Source organism: Lutra lutra, chromosome 3 (genome assembly GCF_902655055.1).
Source record: "Lutra lutra chromosome 3, mLutLut1.2, whole genome shotgun sequence".
In the NCBI taxonomy this organism is placed as follows: domain Eukaryota; kingdom Metazoa; phylum Chordata; class Mammalia; order Carnivora; family Mustelidae; genus Lutra; species Lutra lutra.
The window spans coordinates 138,077,777-138,096,572 of NC_062280.1; the positions used below are offsets into that span (position 1 = coordinate 138,077,777).

At 44.3% G+C, this 18,796-nt stretch overlaps 1 protein-coding gene across 4 annotated transcripts in view; it reads left to right on the forward strand.

Annotated features, from left to right (window-relative positions):
- Nucleotides 1–18,796, forward strand: part of ATP7B (ATPase copper transporting beta) — a 71,886-nt gene that overhangs the window by 412 nt on the left and 52,678 nt on the right. For 3 of the 4 annotated variants that reach the window (XM_047723310.1, XM_047723309.1, XM_047723311.1), the window contains exon 2: nucleotides 253–356. The gene's annotated coding sequence lies outside the window, so the exon portion shown is untranslated. Of the gene's footprint in view, nucleotides 1–40; nucleotides 163–252; nucleotides 357–18,796 lie in introns of those variants that run through there. The other variant, XM_047723313.1, reaches the window with a different exon arrangement.

Consider the following 18,796-nt stretch of genomic DNA (forward strand, 5'->3'; position numbering starts at 1 on the left):
GTGAGTGAGGGTCCGAGGCCCACCCTTCGCTCTTGCGCTCATTCCCGCCCTGCCCCCCAAGGGCCAGGGCGCCGTGGCGTGCAACTTTGAACCAGTCCGTAGGGCGAGGGCTGCTGACCTCTTGGTCTGAATGCAGGGGCCGGTCCCCAGACCCATCCCCGGGTGAGAGAACCGAGCCGCAGAGATGCCACCCATAGCCGGCTCCTCTGCTCGCCGGGTTTTAACGTGCCCCGCTTCTCCTCCACTAACCAGGTGACCTGCGGGCTCTGGGCCGATCACCAAAGAAATTGGCTCCCCCGAAGGAGGTTGCTTGAACAAGGAAAGACATTACAGCCAGAGAAGAGGCCAGTCGGAAAGTAAGTTTCTTTCCCCGGGTGCTGTGTGCTCACACCTATCTGGAGGACTTTCCACGCCCACCTGCCGGCCTTTCTCTGCCACCCTGCGTGCGCGCGAAAGGCAGGGCGCCGGAATCCCAGCCCCAGGGGAGTCGGGGATCGTAGCAAGAGCACCCTCGGAAACGGCATGACATTAAGGGGTTTGCAGGAGCAATTTAAAACCCAGCACTTTTCCACTCATCTTTGTTAAGGGATCTGAAGCTGGAGATGTAAAGTGAGCGCCGAGTTGCTGTATAAGAGCTCTTAATTGCCTAGAACGATTAAATTAATTACCTAGAGAAGTTACTCGGAGTGCGTGGATCTCTTTATGATGTATTCAGGTCCTGCAACCTTTTTTTTTTTTTTTTTTTTTTTTTTTGGTGAGTAGGCTCTCCACCCCCAGTGGAGCCCAACAGGGTACGGAACTCAGGACGCTGAGATCAAGAGTGGCGCTTAACCCACTGAGCCGCCCATGCGCCCCCTGCAACTTTTCTTTTTTAAAGAACTATTTTGAATTCATTTTAATTACACAAGTAACACACTAATGCGGTGACTTAAACATGCAAACAGTTCAGAATTATTGAGCATGAAAAGCAGATCTACTCTCTAGTCCTTTTCTGTTCGTTTACATATGTCTTCAGTTGTTCAGCAAACATTTATTGAAAACTTACTGTGTTTCAGACATGGTGTTGAAGAGCTGAAAATACTGTGGTTTAAAAAATGTGTGTATCTAGAGAAATCTTTAGGTTTTGTATGTGGGTGGTTTTAAAATTTTTGTTTTGTCTCACATAAATGAGACCACATAGTGTAATTCTCCAACGTTTCCCCCCACCCCCTTTCAGTAGAACTGTGTTTTAGAGATTGCTTCAGGTCAGTACATAAGCATCTGTCTTGTTTGGTTTAACCTCTGTACAATATGGCTGCATACCATGTGCATACCATAGTATGTTTATCTTTTCCCTGTGGGTGATCCTTCTGGATGCTTCTAATTTTTCCTCCCCTCACAAGCCATGCTGTAATGGACATCCTTGTACATGATTTGTAGTGCTGACACTTGGATATTTCTCAGGATAGACATGTAGTGAAATACTGGTCTGCAAATTCCCAAGTTAACATTATTGTATGCCCTTTTGTAGTGAAATCTGTCTTGGGTTTTGGTGGTATAGCAATGAAAGGTAAGTGGATAAATGGATGGTTATAGAGAGAGGCTGGCTAATCGATTCTAAGTGTGATGACTCTGCATTTAATGGAGATGTGAAGAACACATGAGGGAGGGGTGTCTCAGATGGGGAGAGACTTGGAGCACCCTCACCTCTCTACCCATCAGAAAAATCCTTATCCTTCCAGATCAAGCTCAAGATGCTTTCTCCTGGAAACTTTGGTAACTGCTTCTCCCATTATTGACCTCACCCTCTTCTGGATTCCTCAGATAATAGTATTAACCACGGTATTGAGCTTACCGCTGTCAGATGCTGTGTTAAGCATTTTATATCCCCCTGTGTGCACAAAACCCTTCGATATAGGTCTTATTTTCCTCTTACCACCATTTATTTAACCTTTTTTCCTTTTTTTTTTTTTTTTTTTTGTACTATGTGCCTGGTATTCTGGGCACTGGGGATCAGGGTAAGACTAAGACCCTGCCCTCAAAGAACTTATGCCCTAGAGGGAGATGCAGAAATTTAAAAGGGTAAATAAAGAGGCGCCCTGGTGGCACAGTTGGTTAAGCATCCGACTCTTGGTTTCAGCTCAGGTGTGATCTCAGGGTCATGCAATCCAGCCCCATGTTGGTTCTATGCTCAGCCCAGAGTTGGCTTGAGATTCTCTCCTCTCCTTCTGCACCTCCTGCTCCTGCTCTCTCTATCTCTGAAACAAATAAATAAATCTTAAGAAAAAAGGGTATACAAATAGTGTGATTTTTGGTACTAATAAGCATTGTGAATAATGGAGGGTTATGGGCATTTTGAATAACATGGGAGGGGAGATGCTATCTTAGGTGTCAGGAAATTCTCTGAGGTGGTTGTATGAGTAGATACCTGAATGGTTCAGATTTGGGAGAAGACTTGTAGGTTGAAGAACCAGAAGGTGTCAAGGTCCTAAGTCAGGCGTAACCTGAATATTAGAGAAACAGTAAGAGAAAGCCAGAGTGGCTAAAGCAGAGAGGAGAGAAAGTATACAATACAAGGTCAGGGTTCATCTTTACAGATGGTGAAGCTGAGGCAGAGAGAAGTTAAGAAGGTTGCCCAAGGTACTATAGGTAGTAAGAGGCAAATCCGGCATTGAGTCCTAGGCAGGCCTTTTTGACTTTCTCAGGTTGGTATTTTCTTTCAAACTTCCATGACACCTGGTATACTGTTTGGTATGATTGTTTCAACTTATTTGAATATAGGTGGTTTTTTTTTTTTTTTGCAACTCTGCATCTTGAAAGTAGGGACCAGGTTTGTTTGTTTTTTTTTATATTTTATTTATTTATTTTGAGAGAGAGAGAGAGAGTGTAAGCACTTGCACAGCAGGCGGAGGGGCAGGGGAGAGGGAGAGAGAATCCAAAGCAGACTCCATGCAGAGCAAGGAACCCAACTTGGGGCTCGATCTCACAACCCTGAAATCACCACCTGAGCTGAAACCAAGAGTCAGACGCTTAACCAGCTGAGCCACCCAGGAACCCCAGGTTTGTATCTTTTTTTTTTTTTAAGATTTTATTTATTTATTTGACAGAGAGAGATCACAAGTAGAGAGGCAGGCAGAGAGGGAGAGAGAGAGAGAGGGAAGCAGGCTCCCTGCCGAGCAGAGAGCCCGATGCGGGACTTGATCCCAGGACCCTGAGATCATGACCTGAGCCGAAGGCAGCAGCTTAACCCACTGAGCCACCCAGGTGCCCCCCAGGTTTGTATCTTAAAAAATATTCTCCATAGCCTGTAATAATAGGTGCACCACAGGCATTCTTGAATGAATGGATTATAGCAAGATTCTTCCCTACCCTCCCCTGCCTCCCCCTCCTCCGCCATTGTTTTCTCTTCAGAAGCCTGTCTGGGGAAGCAGTGCTGCTGGAAGGGAGGTGGTGGTCTGTGGAGCTGGGTCATTCCACCTGACCAATATGGAGCAGCTTCTGTTTCTCTGAGACAAAGCAGAACCGCCGTGTGAGAGTGGCACAAAGATGAATAGAGGTCCGCCCACATGCTCTTGGAGCTGACAGTCACAGTTGTCTACACAGCATAGCATTCAAAGGCAAGAATGTAAGGGCTAAAAAAGAACTTCAAGAAGACATGTTGCGTGAGTGAGGTGTTGAAGGAGAAATGCTCTGTGTTAGCTGGGCACACGGAAGAGTGAAGGGAGGGATGTCTCAGGTAGGGACCAGCATGTTCGAAGGTCCAGAGGATAGGAATGGAAAGATGGATTTGTTCTGAGTGGCTGGGCAGGGCTGGAAAGGTGATGGTGGGAGGTCTTGTTGTTCAGGTCTTTGGACTTTGTCCCACAGACTGGGGAGTTTGTGGAACCTGGGCAAACAGTGTGAGGTGCTCCTTCAAAGAAGGGTGAGTGGGGAAGTGAGCTGTTGGAGACTTGCGTAAAGGCCTTTGCCGGGGTCAGCCCACCCAGACTCAAGGTGACTGAAATACCACATAACTGGGAGTCCCATTCCCTGTGGAGTTGTCGTGTCAGGAGAGAAGGGTTTCCTAGATTTCTCAGTGTCAGAGTGTCAGTGTGTCAGGCAGTCCTACCAGCAACACACAGAGTGTTGTTGGTACACTAGTAACTGGGGGTAAATTGGGGACTTGCGGGGTTGGGGTGATGGAAGGTGGGGGCAGCAAGAGAATTGGATTTTAAATGCTCCTTTATCTGACATTTATCTTCATGGCAAGGATGGAGATGGCCCAGGGCCATGATGAGTGGTCACTGATGCCACTGATGGGTAGCAGGAAAGTGTCCATATTCCAGTGGGTGCGATGTTATTTTTATCTATAGGATTAGAATCATTACCCGGTGAAATTCTCAAATGTCTGACTTTTTTTTTTTTAATTAAGTTAAAGGAGAAAAATCTGAGCAGATCAAAGGTCATGAGATAAAGTCAAGGGCAAAGCAGAGTGACTTTTTATTGTGATGTAACTGACATGGTAAATACGATTTAAAAACACCAGTAATTGTGAAATCTGTGGATTGAGAATGCATCAGTTGTGTTGAAACCTCAGTCCCTACAGAAACTCGGAAGTTCTCTGCACCAGGCATTAGAAACACTCAGAATTCTTTTAAAAAATTACTATTATAAAAGTAATTTAGTGCTGTGAAGTGTGTAAACCTGGCGATTCACAGACCTGTATCCCTGGGGATAAAAATATACTATATGTTTATAAAAAATAAAATTAAAAAACAAAATAAAAGTAATTTAATTCTATAAGGGAGATTGGAAAACAAAGCCCCAAAGGGGAAAATTGACTATTACTCTTATCACTCTTAGGATGACTGTCAGCATATTTATAAATTTCCTTCATTATTTGCTTTTACTACATTAGGTTATTCATTTTTAGAAATAAAAAAAGTCATTCTTACAACTGACAGAGAACCAGTGTTAACATTTTGGTGAATTATAGCCCAGTCAAGTCTCTGATGGATTTTTTTTTTTTCCTAAACTCCATGGTGTGTGTGTGTTTTAACAGCTTTAAAAGCTGCCCATCAGTGAGTCTGTCATTATTATCAACAATCTGTGGCCTCTCCCTATCCTGGCAGACCGACTGGTTTAGTCAGTAGCATCTCCGTGCCACCCCACCCCCACCCGGGGGTCCTCTCCCTGCTGCCCCAGGGCAGTGCTGTACCAGGCCGCCTTTTCTGCTCCTACAGGGGAGTAATAGAAGCTAGCACAGTCAGCCGACCACGTGGTTGATGCTGCTAGCTCTTTCTTGTTTCTAATCTCAACTGTGCCCGCAAATGCTTTTCACTTGTTCTCTGGCAACCTTTTGCGACTCAGTGAGCCCTGTGCTCCATCTCTGCCTTCCTTATTCTCAACACATGACCTCGGTTCTTACTTCGAGAAAACTGCCACCACTGTATCTGATTTTGTTCCACTTTCTGCCTACCTCCTTGCACCTTCTTCCAAAATTTTATTTAACTCTACAACCTATTTTCACTTCCTCATCTAGTCTCAGGGGGGCTTGCTTTCTTTTCAAGGTCATCTTTGTTATGAGTACCCTTGACCTCTGCCCTTTCTTCTCTATGTGTTCTGGAGCCCATACTGGTCATCACTTCATCTCTTCCAGTCTTTTCCTCCGCAAATTTCTCCCTTTTGGGAGAAAATTATCGATTCATGCCATTTGCCTCCATTTTGGCGTCTCCTATTAGCTCTTGTATTATTTCTCCCTTCCCCCTTCTTCCGAAAGACTCGTTTGCATTTGCATCTTTTCACTCTCCCATTTAAGATTTTTCTTTTATTATTCTATCAGTTTATGGAGCATTAAAGAAACGTGTGCAGCCGAATATATAGCTAAAAAACATAACAATAAACAAAAACCAGCTTTTTGTTTATTTTAACCCGGCTTTTTGGTTTTGTAAAGGTTTATCACACGTATATGAATGCCGGAACAATATATTATTTACTTTTGCTTGTTTCTGAGCTTTAAAAAAAATCTTCCATAGTATTTTTAGTCTTTTGGAACTAACTTTTCTCACTAGGCATTACATTAGGGAAGTTATTTATTCAATTTAAATAAAAGTTTTTCATTTTTAATTCAGTGTAATTAACACCCAGTGTTATGTCAGTTTCCGTAATTCTCTACATTCCTCGGTGCTCATCTTGAGGAGGGTGCTCTTAATCCCCTTCAACTGTTTCACCTACCCCCATCCACCTCCCTTATGGCAACCATTAATTTATTCTCTGTATTTAAGAGTCTGTTTTTTTGTCTCTTTTGTTCTTTGTTTTGTTTCTTAAATTCCACATATGACTGAAATCATAGGGTGTTTGTCTTTCTCTGGCTGCCTTCTTTCGCCTAGTGGTATACCCTCTAGATCCATCCATGTTGTTGCACATGGCAAGATTTCATCTTTTTACGGCTGATACTCCATTTTTTGTATCTGCACACTTATACACCACATCTTTAATCTGTTCATCTATGGATGGACTCTTGGTTGCTCCCTTATCTTGGCTCTTGTAAATGGTGCTACAGTAAACATAGGGGTGCATATCTGTTTTCAAATCAATGTTTTACTTTTCTTCAGGTAAATATCCAGTACTGGAATTCCTGGATCACATGGTATTTCTGTTTTTAATTTTTTTTTTAAGAACCTCCATACTGTTTTCCACTGGCTGCACCAGTTTGCATTCCCATCAACAATGTGCCTGGGTTCCCCTTTCTCCACATCCTCGCCAGCACTTGTTTCTTGTGTTTTTGATTTTAGCCATTCTGACAGGTGTGAGGTGATAATCTTATTGTGGTTTTAATTAGAATTTCCCTGAAGATTAGTGATGTTGAACATCTCTTCATGGGTCTGTTGGCCACCTGTATGTCTTTGAAAAAATGCTCAAGTTCTCTGCTCATTTTTAATTGGATTATGTGTTTCCTTGGTGTTGAGTTATAAAAGTTCTTTTTTTTTTTAAAGATTTTTATTTATTTGAGAGAGAGCAAGTGAGAGCAAGAACAAGCAGGGCAGAGGGCAAGGAGGGAAGCAGCGTCCCCGCTGAGCAGGGAGCCCAATGTGGGACTTGATTCCACGACCCCAGGATCATGACCTGAGCCAAAGGCAGACGCTTAACCAACTGAGCCACTGAGGTGCCCTGAGTTGTGTAAATTCTTTATGTATTAGCCCTTTATCGGATATGTCACTTGCAACTATCTTCTCCCATTCAGTATGGTAGGTTGGTTTTTTGTTTTTTTTGGTGGTTTCTTTTGCTGTGCAGAAGCTTTTTATTTTGGTGTATTCCCGGTAGTTTAATTGACTGGACATTGAGTTTCTAAGATTCGTTGCTATGCATTATGCCACTGTGGGAATATAGCATCAGTAACCCTTTTTCCTTGAAGGATTTGGGTAGTTTGTGGGATTTTGCAGCTACTAGCAATCTGCTGGTATACGCTGGCACTCTATCCACTTCTGTTCCTAGTATTTTACCACTCGCCTGGAACCTCTAGGTTTCCATGAATGTCAAAGGCATATCCTCCCCAATTCTTCTTTTAATAGTCTCTCTACTACATTAAAAAAAAAAAAAAGCTTTCTTGAGATGTAACTCACAGATACATGCATTTATCAACCACAGTCAATTTTAGAATTTTTGTTACCTCAGAAAGAAACCCTACACCTTCAGCTCTCACTCCCTTCCTCCCCATGATCCCCACGCCTAAGCAACTATGAATCTACTTTCTAGCTCTTTAGATTTCCCTACTGTGAAGATTTCATATAAACGGAAATCTTTGTCTTGTTCCTGATCTTGGGGAAAGCTTCCAGTCTTTCACCATAACGTACAATGTTAGGTGTAGGTTTTTCATGGATACCCGTAGTCAGGTTGATGAAGTTCCCTCCCAATTCCTAGTTTCTCAAGTGTTTTTATCATGAAAGGATTTTAGATTTTGTCATATGCTTTCTCTGTGTCTATTGGGATGACCATCTTTTGATTTTTATTCTTTCAATGTGGTGTGTTCCATTAATTGATTTTGGATGTTAAACCAGACTTTCATTCTTGGGACAAATCCCACTTGGTCATAGCATGTAATCTTTGTATATGTTGCTGGACTGGGTTTCCTTTAATATAGATGAGGAATTTTCATGTCCATATTCCCATGAGATACTGGTTTGTAGCTTTCTTGTGATGTCTTTGACTGGTTTTTAGTATCAGGGTAATGCTGGCTTCATGCATAGAATGAGTTGAGAAGCATTCCTTTGTCTTTTGGGTTTGGTTTTTTTTTTAATTTTTTATAAACATATAATATATTTTTATCCCCAGGGGTACAGGTCTGTGAATCGCCAGGTTTACACACTTCACAGTACTCACCATAGCACATACCCTCCCCAATGTCCATAACCCCACCTGGGTTTTTTTTTTTTTTAAGACTTTATTAACATTTTGTATATTCCTCAATTAATCTTTGATGGTATTCAGTGTTAAAGCTATCTGAGCTTGGGCTTTTCTTCATGGGAAGACTTCCAATTACTAATTCAAGATCTTACTTGTTGAAAATTGATTCAGATGGTCTATTTCTTTTGGTAGGATTGGCCTGTTGCATCCAAGATATCTAATTTACTGGCATACAGTTGTTTCTGGTATTCCTTTATAATCCTAATTTCTTTAAGATCAGTGATAATAACCCCTCTTTCATTTCTGATTCTCATACTTTGAGTCTTCTCTCTATGTTTTCTTGGTCATTCTAGCTGAAGGGTTACCGATTTTGTTGATCTTTTCAAAGAATCAGCTTTTGGTTTTGACAGTTTTCTGTATTCTTCTATTCTCTATTTCATTAATTTCTACTCTAGTCCTTTATTCTCTTGTGTCATGGGTTGAACTGTGTCTCCTGAAAGATAGGTTGGAGTCCCAAGCCCTCGTACCTATGAGTGTCATTTTATATGGAAGTAGGGTCTTTGCAGGTGTAATTAGTTACATTAAGATGAAATCATACGGGCTTCTGGTAGACCTTAAATCCAATTTCTGCTATTCTTAAAAGAATGCCATGTGAAGACACAGAGAAGAGAATGGCATATGATTATAGAAACAGATTGGAGGGATGCTTCCATTTACCAAGAAATGCTAAGGATTGCCAGCAACCACCAGGAAGTAGGAGACAGTCATGGAACAGATTCTCCTTCAGAGCTCCAAAAAGGGAAATTTTGACTTCTAGCCACCAGAACTACGGGAGAATAAATTTCTAGTACTCAATTTGTGGTGTTTTGTTACAGCAATACTAGGATACTAATAGAATTTCCTTCTGCTTCTTTACGTTTACTTTAGTCATCTTTTTCCAGTGTCTTAAGCAGAAGGTTGGGTTATCGATTTGAGATCCTTCTTCTTTCTTAATACAGGCAATGAGTACTATCAGTTTCCCTTTAAGCACTGCTTTAGGTGCATCCCATAAATTTTGGTATGTTGTGTCTTCATTTCATTTGTCTCCAAAGTATTTCCTAATCTTCCTTTTTTTTTTTTTTTTTAAGATTTTATTTATTTCTTTGACAGAGACAGATCAGAAGTAGGCAGAGAGGAAGGCAGAGAGAGGAGGAAGCAGGCTCCCTGCCGAGCAGAGATCCTGATGTGGGACTTGATCCCAGGACCCTGAGATCATGACCTGAGCTGAAGGCAGAGGCTTTAACCCACTGAGCCACCCAGGCGCCCCCCTAATCTTCCTTTTGATTTCTTCTTTGACCCACTGGTTATTAAGGAATGTCCTGCTTAACTTCCGCATATTTGTGAGTTTCCCAGATTTCTTTCTGTTACTGATTCTACTGTGGTTGAACTTTTCATTATTTCCATTGTTTTAAATTTTTGAGATTTATTTTATGGCCTAGCCTATGGTATATCCTGAAGAATGTTCCATGTACACTCGAAAACAGGTCTATTATACTGTTCTCAGGTGGAGGGTTCTGTCTATATCGGGGAGGTCTGATTGGTTTATAGTGTTGTTCCTATCTTCTGTTCTGCAACTCTGGTACCAATGCCAGTGTCTGGGTTTTTTTGTCCACACCAAGCAATTGTTTTTTGTTTTTTTTTTTTATAATAAGATTTTATTTATTTATTTGACAGACAGAGATCACAAGCAGACAGACAGGCAGGCGGGGGTGGGGGGCGGTGGGTGGAAACAGGCTCCCCGCCGAGCAGAGAACCCGACACGGGGCTTGATCCCAAGACCCTGAGACCATGACCCGAGCTAAAGGCACTAACCCACTGAGCCACCCAGGTGCCCAGTACACCAAGCAATTCTTGAGCCAGCTGAGTGTTCTACAATTTAACTTCATCCTTAAGCTATCTACCTGGAGATAGCATCAGATCCCACAGGTTCAGGGCTCAGTCCTACAAGACTCCCCTCCTACCTGCCACTTCAGACACCAGTCCCCAGTCCACATTGTCACCTATGTGTCTGAATGACCATAGGATGGATGGTCCAACAACCCCCTCTTTGGGTTCAATTAATTTGCTAGAGTGACTCACAGAACTCAGGGAAGTACTTACTTACATCAGTGTATTATAAAAGATATAACTCCGGAACAGCCAGATGGAAGTGCTACATTGGGCAGGGTCAGAGAGAGAACTTTAATCACACATCACTTAGAAATTTCCAAGGGCTTTAGGAGACCAAATATTTATTTATTCCTTCCTTCTTTCCTATTTTCTTTCTTCCTTATATTAAACAATATTTTATTTATTGCTTTGACAGAGAGGGAGAGAGCACAAGCAGGGGGAGTGGCAGGGAGAGGCAGAAGCAGGCTCCCCCTGATCAGAGAGCCCGACCTGGGGCTTGATCCCAGGACTGTGAGATCATGACCTGAGCCGAAGACAGATGCTGACTGAGGCACCCAGGCACTCCCCAAATAGATATTTCTTATTATAAATCACAGTATCACCTGTTTCCTTGTTGATGCTCTGCCCAGTTTGTTTCACCCATTGAAAGTGGGTGTTGAAGTTTCCAACTGTCCCTGGGAAATTGTCTTTTTTTCTATTTATTTCTGTCAGTTTTTTTTTTTTTTTTGTCATGTATTTTGTGAGCTGTTCTTAGATGTGTATGTTTATAATTTTTATATCTTCCTGGTGGCAGGTTTTATCATTATAAAATGTACCTCTTTGTTTCTGGTAACATTGTTTTAAAGTCTGTTTAGTTTGTCAGCCTAGCCACATCAGCTTTCTTGTTACTGTTTGCCTGCTACATCTTTTTCCATTCTTTTATTTTTAGTCTATTTGTGTTTTTTGAATCTAAAGTTTATCAAACTTTCTGGATGTATCGGCTGTTTTTTTCCCATTAGATTTGGGGTTTTTAGGGACGCCTGGGTGGCTTAGTGGGTTACGCCTCTGCCTTCGGCTCAGGTCATGATCTCAGGATCCTGGGATCGAGCCCCTGCATCGGGCACTCTGCTCAGCAGGGAGCCTGCTTCCTCCTCTTTCTCTGACTGCCTCTCTGCCTACTTGTGATCTCTCTCTCTCTGTTTGTCAAATAAATAAATAAATAAAATCTTTAAAAAAATAAATAAATTTGGGGCTTTTAGTACTATTTCTTTGAGTATTTTTCCTGTTCCTTTTTCCTGGTCTCTCATCACACATATGTGGCGTGGGTAATGGTGTCCCAAATTCCCATGAGTGTAACCAAGACCAAGCCTGTCTGCCTGATGTACAGCAAAGCCAACAGCCCAGACTGATTTGCAGCAAGATCAGGGTTTATTCGAGAGGCAGACAGATGAGGAGTTGGGAGGGCAATCCTGAAACCCACTTCCCAGAAGGGGGACAGAACAAGTTTTTTATAACATTTAGGGGTTGAGATTTTCTACATATTGATGAGGGGGGGGAGAAACTTATGACTTCATGAGGAACGATGGAGTGTGTGTATTGAGCAAACACATACGTAACATATGTCCCATGTTTACTTTAGGGGAAGACAATATCAGAATGAAACAAAATTGAGCCCCTAATGTTAGGACGTTATCTTAGGACAGGGAGAAGGGGTGTGCGTATGCTCCAAGAGCTGGTATAAACTGCAAGGGGTCTTGGGCTCCTTATCTTGGGTAAGGAAGTCAGGGCCTTGCTTGTTCATAGGCTGGAACCACATCAGTTGACCTTGAGTCCAGGCTTCTTCAGAGACCACGAGTGGATTAGATACTGGGGTCTGAAAAGACACAATAGCTGATTAGGGGGAAGCAGTTCTCTGAGAAACAAGCTTTAAACTTTCCTTGAGTTGCAACCTCATTAACTCTGTGAGACTCAGTTTCCTGAATTCTTGTTCTTTTTTTTAAGATTTTATTTATTTATTTGTCAGAGGAAGAGAGAGCACAGGCAGTGGGAGGAGCAGAGGGAGAGGGAGAAGCAGACTCCCTGCTGAGCAAGGAGCTCGATGCTCGGCTCAATTCCAGGACCCCAGGATCATGACCCAAGCCAAAGGCAGATGCTTAACCAACTGAGCCACCCAGGTGCCCCTGTTTCATGAGGTTTTATTCAGTTTTCTTCAGTCCTTGTTTCCTCCCTGTTGTTAGATTACATTATCTCTTTGATCTCTTCTTGTTGGCTAATTCTTTCAGTTCAAATCTACCGTTGGACCCAACTAGTGAATTTTCATTTCAGTTACTATACTTTTCAACTCCAGAATTTCCATTTTGTTCTTTTTTATACTTTCTATCTCCTTATTGATATTTCTCTATTTAATGCAACGTGTCATCATCCCTTCCTTTAGTTCAAATTGTTTTAATGGTTTCAGTCTTTGTATAGTAAATCCTGTATCCAGTTGTAGTCACAGGCAGTTTCTGTTGGCTGCTTTGTTTCCCCCTGATGTGTGGATCATACTTTTTCTTTGCACGTCTCACAATTTTGGGGTAGAAACTGGACATTTTAGATGATTCTGGATACTGCTACTTCCTCACCACCAACTACCCTTTGATGGGATGTTCTTGAGCTTAGTGTTTTTTATATTTTACTTTATTTTTTAAAAGATTTTATTTATTTATTTGACAGAGAGAGAGAGAGATATCACAAGTAGGCAGAGGCAGGCAGAGAGAGAGGGGGAAGCAGGCTCCCTACAGAGCAGAGAGCTCAATGTGGGGCTTGATATTAGGATCCTGAGATTATGACCTGAGCCAAAGGCAGTGGCTTAACCAGCTGAGCCACCCAGGCTCTCTGAGCTCAGTGTTTTGAGATTTGTTCTGACCCCAGGCCATGCTCCTCTGGGCTCTCTCCACCCCCACCGCCCCACCCCTCCTTGTTACTCCAGCAAACTGGCCAGCCTAGAGTTTAAACTGGTCCAATGGATCTACCATTCTCCACCCAGTTGCCTTTCACCCAGGCAGAACTTCTGAACCAAGGCTTGAGCTGGGAATGAGAACAATGTCACACTTCTCTCTGAGTGATTCTCCCTCTGTAGGAGCTGAGTGCTTGGGAAAGGGAATTCGCGGCAGCAGGGGGCAGGCAGTACCCTCAGTTCTGCTCCGTTTTCCTCTCCATTTTCCTCTCTTCCACATTATGAGTCCTGGCAAGGGCAGTTGGGGTACCATATTCTGGGTGCACCGTTCTCAAGGTAGAGCCTTCATACCATCAGTGGGGATGAGATGGAAGAAGAGACCCTCCACCTCTTGGCTGCATTAGCCTACAACTTAGCCTCCAGGATGAGATGGCCAGGGTGAGAAATGCTGATGTCTTGCCCCTCCTGGGAAGAAAGCCCACTGACTGGTAGCTGGGTGGAGAGGAATCCCTGTGTTCTTGACTGCACCAATCAAGTGGAGTTTTCCACCTTAGTGAGTTCAGAGAAGGGAGGGAGTGTGGTCTTGATTCAACAGCATCGACTCTTGCTGTTCTTACCAAATTTTAAGAGGTGTTTTTTTCATTTTATTTCATTTTTTTCATTTGCTGTATTTTTTAGGATCATTTCGAGAGCCTTTTCCTTGTTTGTTTGGTTTCTTTAAAATAATTTTCACCAGTTTCACTGGGGAGCTGGTCTGCACAGCTCACACTGCCATGCCAGAAGTCACTCCCCTCTACTGCATTTGACACTTGTATTAGAATTATGTTTGGCTATGGGTAACAGAAAATCCAGCAATATGGCTGTTAGTGAAGTCTGGAGGCATGTGTTCAGGTTGGTGTGGCATCTCCAGGGTCATCAGGGACACAGACTTCTTTTCTGTCTGCTCTAGAAAGCTAGGATGCAACGCTCATCTTTGTGGATAACTCATGGCCCTAAGATGGCTGCCAGGACTCCAGCCCTTTAATCTATGTCACACACAGCAGAAATGAGGAAGGGGTAAGGACCAGTCTACTCTCTCTTTTGGGGAACCTCCTCAGGAGCTCCAACAAGCAGCTTTTCCTTGTATTTCTTTGGCCAGAACTCTGTGTCTGTTTTCAACATTTTTAAATTAGAAGATTTTAGTGTGTAAAACTCCAGCTACTAACATACTCTTGGAAACTCTGGAGCCTGAGAGCCTCACTTAGGTGGAATGTGTTAAAAAGAAAACCACAGGATCAAAATGGCATCACTTAGGTTAAGTCCCCTTCACTATAAACTAGCAGGTTTGGTACCTAATCTAATTGCAGTTTCAACCTCCTGCAGGAATACAACTCTGAAGGCGTTAGTCAGGAGTTTTCTGATAAGCACCGATGACGTAATCTGTCACATGGGTCTTCTCCATCCCCCTAAAGGAAGATGAGGTAATCTGCATAGTAAGACCCTCTGCTCTTCCCACTAAAGGAAAGTGATCTTGCCTGAAACAGTCTTGTCTTTTGCTTACAACTTTCATGACCCACTCTTCTTCCCTTAAAATCTTCCATTTTATGCAACTCCCGGGAACGCCCCTCTGCTTGATCAAGGGGATGCTGCCCCATGCATGGATGGATCGTTTAATAAAGCCAATCAAATCTTCAGATGTACTCAGTTGAATTTTTTTTTTTAAACAAGGTCAGTGCCTGTTCTCCATAGTAATTGAGTTTAGACTGTTGGCTTGGAGGGGGAAGGAATAAGTAAGGGAGAAGAGAGCCAGCTTTGCATGGGACACCTTCTGAACGTTGAATACTTGCTTGCAAGTTGAGTAGTCCCTGTTTTGTTTTATAGCAAGCAAATATGTAAGTTATTTTTGTTTTGTTTTCTGTGTCATTCCTTCAACAAATATTTATCAAGAAGCTTAAATATAAGCACTGCTGTCGTGCTGGGAATAGAGGTGAGAAAAGAAAACAGACAAGGGGTCCTGCCCTTGGGAGATTTACATCCTACTGGAGAGACGGTCTGTAAACAAAATATATATTACTGTATCAGATGATAGTTGAGTGCTCTGAAAAATAAGCAGGGAAGGACCATAGGGAGGGAGAGTGTTTGAAATATAAACAGGGTAATTAGGGGCAAGCCACAGAGAAGGTGACATTTGAGCAAAGACCTAAAGAAGGTGAGGAAGTGAGCCATCTGGACAAGGGGTGTTGGGAGAAGGTTGTTTTTAAGGCCCAGAGAGTAGGTTGCGGGGGGGAGTCCCAAAGGTGGGGGCAAGCCTTGCTTTATTGCAGAAACAGCAGGATCCAAATGGTTTTAGCTGAGTGAGTGAGGGGTGAGTGGTGGGAGGACCGGCTGGAAAGCCGGCTGCGGTCATCTGACTTCCCCTCAAGGGGGTTCTCTGGTTTGGGTGTTGAGAAGAGACTCTAGGGACCAAGAAGAAAGGCCAGAGGTCACTTAGGGGGTTGTTTGAATAGTGCAGGTGAGGCGTGCTGGAAGTTGGGACCAGGGCTATGGGGGGGGGGGGGCTGCTGAGAAGTGACTGGGTGTCGGATGTAGTTAAAGATGGCACTGACAGAATCCACCGAACATCTGCCTGCAGGTGTGAAAGGAGACCGTTCTCGTCAAGGTCTAATGCAGGTTTTCCCAGGGCAGGTAGAAGGATGGAGATGGGAAAGACTGGCGGAAGCAGGGAAGGGACAGCATCCTGGGAGCTCAGATTTAGATAAGTTAACACGCACAGTGCATGTTAACTATCCAGCGGGAGATGGTGAGGCTCTCGGATCCCTCCGTGTGGAATTGGGAGTTGCTGGGTAGAGGTGTATTGGTCTTGGACTGAATGAGCTCACCAAGGAATGAGTACAGACAGGGACAGGATCCAAGCGAGGGCTGAGCAGCAAGCCACTCTAGCATGAAGGACTTTGGGGACTAATAGTAGGCTCCTGTGAAGGCCTTGGAGAAGGAGCTGGCCGGGGGCCAGGTGGGGGGGCAGTGTTGGAGGAAAGCCAGGAGGGGGCAGGTACTTGGGGCCTGACCTGGGGGGCAAGGACAGTTCTCCCTGCAGCCAGAGGGAAGGATGGATGTGGGTGGGTGGGTGGTTGAGATGTTGACAGGCTCATCCATGGGGATAGCGGTAGGTAGTGGAGGTCAGAGGAGCAGGAGGGAGAGGTGGACGTGTGGCGGGTCTTCTAGAAGAGGGAGAGGGAGAAGATGAGGGAGATGCACAGTTGGACTGCCGGCGGCACCAAGGGATCTCTCCAGCTTCCTGGACTCAAGGCAGCATGGCGGGGCAGCCTGGCTGTGTTAGGTCTCATCCGCATTTAGCTGGGAGCAGACAGACCTGGAGTCTGTGGGAACATAGAAGGAATGAGGGCTGGAGTTGGGCCAGGTGGGCCTCCGATGGCAAGGGCAGCCACAGAAGCTGAGGTGCATGTGATTAAGCTTAGAATGGAGACATTCCCTTTTATTCTGACAGTCTCAAGTGTTTCTTTTTTTGGCCCTGCCCAGTCTCTTTATGATTTAGAACCATTTTAATTTTTTTTGCTGTAGGCCATCCAGCCAGGGTTTTCCTTCTTTCCTCTCCTGTGAATAGCTAATCTAGAAGTTGTGCTGAGCTGTTTCAGTCTCAGAAACCCCAGTTCCTAGGGATGTGAGGAGCAGCCCCTGAGTCCTTCCCCCCAGCAGGTCTTCCAGGCCAACTAGCCTGCAGCAACCCCTCCCACACCAGGCACCTAATGTTGGAAGGATTTCTTTTATACTTTAACACTGTCCTGTACTGTTCTCTCTGAACCTGCTAACAAACTCCTGAGGGCAGAAAGTGCACATAGGGCCTAAATGGTTAGCTCTCAGGCTCCAGAGTACACTCATGTATTAGCATTCCGCCTCCGTTGTGAAAGATGGGCTGTTTGTACTGCTCATGTTCTCTGTCTGGGAACCTTCCGGGCCACTCCTTCCCAGCGTGCGGCTTAGTGTCAGGTTCTGTGGTCCTGTCCTGTCACAGGATCCACGGCTCCTCTGCCTGTCTTGGGAGGACTGGGCCAGCGTTCTCTCTGAGAAGCCTCACCCAGGGTGAGCTGCTCAGCTCTGGCAGGTGCTGAAATACTGGAACCAGATGTCTCTCCTCCACAGAACGTCATCAGGCTGAGAGGCTCACGGAAACATGAGCTGCCCATCTGCCTTTGGGCCCGGGCTCCTCAGGTTGTAACAGGATTGGTTAGGACACCAAAGGGATTTTTATTTTTATGCAAGAAGGATCCACAGAGACTGGGAAGGTGGGTAGGATGAATTTATTTTGGAGAATAGCTGATATAATTTGCACCTGTAAGAGGCAAAGGTAATTTAGTGTGAGGAGACCCTTGAAGACCTTTAGCTCTGGAAGGAATATGAGAGCCAAGGTTGCCCTTGCCCTGGGACGAGGGGGCAAAACCCACCGTGAAATCCTAGGTGGAGAGCACCTTGGGATCCGCTGTGCTTGGTCTCAGTGAGCCTCTATGTGACATCTGGGGAATGAGGTTTGTTTGTCACTGTGTTAGGTAAGACAGAAGAACCTTGTCTTCTAGGGGCTTTCAGTGACTTGTGGTGCGGGCACGTGCTAGGCATCAGGAGCAAGGATGGACTGATCTGGAGGCAGCCTCTGTGGAGGGAGAAGACTTGCCTCCAGTCACTCGGAGACTCGGTCCCTGCCAGGCCTGTGGTGTTGACACTGGTGACACTGGAATTCAGATAAGGGACAGAGCCCTGCTGGTGTGAATGGAGGCCACACTGAGAGCAGGACTTAAAGGATAAGCAGGATTAGCAGGGCAGAGGAGGGGAGCCCAGGGGTCAGGTGTGAGGAAAGGGGGAGGTGCCGGAAAGAGAGTTTGGACTCCATTCTCAGCCTGGGAAAGTGGTTCATGCTTTGGCTGTTTTGCAGGTCTCTTAGCCTCTGTGGGAACAAAGGAGAAGCCACCATTTCCACCCCAGACATGCTTCCCCCCATTCCTCCTCATCTCTGCCAAACTGGAAAGGGCAGTGTGCCCCACAGGTCCTCTCGAGCTCGGATCGCTGGATCACTGAGCCTGGAGGGCCCCCTCATTTATTTAATCCTACCCTGCTATTCATTTTCTCTGCTCCTTGTAACTCTATAGCTGCCTCTCCCCCGCCACCCGACCTTGGAGTCTTCGTTCTCATGCCTGCCCAAACCGTATTTCCAAATCACAAATATAAATCATGTAAGTCCTTTGCGTTAAAAACTGGCAATTCTCCACTGTCCACAGGACAAAGTCTAAACTTCAGGCCTGTTATAACCTGGCCCCAGGTCCTTTCTCTGGCTGTGTTCTGGGTCTGAGTGGCCAGTTAGGAGAAGTAAAAATATTTTACAGTAAAGTATTCAAATTTTCTATGGTGCTAACAGAATAGACTGTTCGGAAGCACTGGGGATGTGTGATTCCAACATATTTTCCTTATTAATCATGCAAAGCTGCAGCACAGAAACATTTATATTTACAGTGACCCCCTATCACCAAGGAAAAGTTGAAATCTTACAGTGACTCCTATTTTAAAAGACAGCAGAAAGATCAACCACACCTTTGGGGAAGGCTTTCT